General features: G+C 36.0%; 1 non-coding gene across 1 annotated transcript; it reads left to right on the top strand.

Annotated features, from left to right (window-relative positions):
• The first annotated feature begins 437 nt into the window (after positions 1–437).
• Positions 438–545, top strand: LOC112761145 (small nucleolar RNA R71). Its single transcript, XR_003181554.1, has one exon. It is a non-coding gene; the product is annotated as a small nucleolar RNA R71 (small nucleolar RNA).
• The last annotated feature ends 1,633 nt before the right edge of the window (positions 546–2,178 follow it).

The following is a 2,178-nucleotide window of genomic DNA, read 5'->3' as shown; positions in this document are numbered from 1 at the left end:
TTGGATTATTTCTCCCTGAAGGATTATAGGTGTTTCCATAGGATTCTCCCATGTAATTCACCTTTTCCATTGCTGGGTTCTCAGGATCATAAGCTTCTTCTTCAGATGAAGCTTCTTTGGTACTGACTGTTGCTGCTTGCATTCCAGACAAACTCTGAAAAATCATATTGACTTGCTGAGTCAATATTTTATTCTGAGCCAATATGGCATTCAGAGTATCAATCTCAAGAACTCCTTTCTTCTGACTTGTCCCATTATTCACAGGATTCCTTTTCAGAGGTGTACATGAATTGGTTATTTGCAACCATTTCAATGAGTTCCTGAGCTTCTGCAGGTGTCTTCTTCAGATGAAGAGATCCTCCAACAGAGCTGTCCAATGACATCTTGGACAGTTCAGACAGACCATCATAGAAGATACCTATGATGCTCCATTCTGAAAGCATGTCAGAAGGGCACCTTCTGATCAATTGCTTGTATCTTTCCCAAGCTTCATAGAGGGATTCACCTTCCTTCTGTCTGAAGGTTTGGACTTCCACTCTAAGCTTGCTCAATTTTTGAGGTGGAAAGAACTTTGCCAAGAAAGCATTGACTAGCTTTTCCCAAGAGTTCAGGCATTCTTTAGGTTGTGAATCCAACCATGTTCTAGCTCTGTCTCTTACAGCAAAGGGAAAGAGAATAAGCTTGTAGACCTCGGGATCAACCCCATTGGTCTTGACAGTGTCATAGATTTGCAAGAATTCAGCTAAGAACTGATGAGGATCTTCCAATGGAAGTCCATGAAACTTGCAATTCTGTTGCATCAGAGAAACTAATTGTGGCTTAAGCTCAAAGTTGTTTGCTCCAATGGCAGGGATTGAGATACTTCTCCCATAGAAGTCGGGAGTGGGTGCAGTAAAGTCACCAAGCAGCTTCCTTGCATTATTGGAATTGTTGTTGTTTTTGGCTGCCATGGCTTCTTCTTGTTTGAAAGTTTCTATTAGGTCCTCTATAGAGAGTTGTACTTTAGCTTCTTTTAGCTTTCTCTTCATGGTCCTTTCAGGTTTAGGATCAGCTTCAACAAGAATGCCCTTGTCCTTGCTCCTGCTCATATGAAAAGAGAGGAGAAGAAAATATGGAATCCTCTATGTCATAGTAAAGAGATTCCTTGAGGTGTCAGAGGAAAATAAAAATAGAAGGATGAGGTAGAGAAGAGAGAATTCGAACTTATCAAAAGGGACAGAGTTCGAATTGCTGATAATGGAGAAGTGTTAATCCTCTAAATAGAAAGATTTGAGAAGAGGGAAAGAATTTTCGAAATTACAGTAAAAAGATTTTAAAATGATTAAAAGAAATTTTGAAAATTTGGTAAATGATTTTCGGAAACTAAGATTGGGAAAGAAATTAAGTGATTTTTGGAAAAGATTTTGAAATTAGAAATAAAAAAGATATGATTGAAAATTAATTTTGAAAAAGATGTAATTGAAAAGATATGATTGAGAAGATATGATTGAGAATCAAATTAAAAAGAGAAATTTTTAAAATTAAAGTTGATTACTTGACTAACAGGAAATTAAAAGATATGATTCTAGAATTAAAATTTGATCCTTTCTTAATAGGCAAGTAACAACTTGAAAATTTTGAGTTAAATCATTAATTGTAGCAAGGATTTTTGAAAATAATAATAATTAAAAAAAATGGAAAGAAATTGATTTTGAAAAGATATGATTTGAAAAAGATTTGATTTTGAAAAATTATGAATATTTGTAAAAGATTTGAATTAAAAACAAAATCTTCCCTCTAGTGTCCTCCTGGCGTTAAACGCCCAGAATGGCATCCATTATGGCGTTTAACGCCTAAAATGCTACCTTTTTGGGCGTTTAACGCCCAGCCAGGGTACTTGGCTGGCGTTTAATGCTAGTTTTCCTTCCTCACTGGGCGTTTTGAATAGATACATAATCATTCGAACATGTCATACACCATTCAGCATTATTCACGTTTTTCCATTGTATTCTCTCTTCAGTATGAGTTTCTAAACCTCTTAGGTTGAGGGGAGGAGCCCTGTTGAGTCCTATGAATTAATAAAAGTATTATTGTTTCTCTTCGATCCGTGCTTGATTGATTCTAAGATATATATTCGTTCTTCATCACTATGAATGTGTTGGACTGGCATAAGGTTATCACATTCTACATGGGTTCCGA

The sequence above is a fragment of the Arachis hypogaea genome, chromosome 16 (assembly GCF_003086295.3).
Source record: "Arachis hypogaea cultivar Tifrunner chromosome 16, arahy.Tifrunner.gnm2.J5K5, whole genome shotgun sequence".
Taxonomy (NCBI): domain Eukaryota; kingdom Viridiplantae; phylum Streptophyta; class Magnoliopsida; order Fabales; family Fabaceae; genus Arachis; species Arachis hypogaea.
The sequence above is the reverse complement of the archived record's forward strand: the minus strand, read 5'-3'. Positions and strand labels throughout refer to the sequence as shown.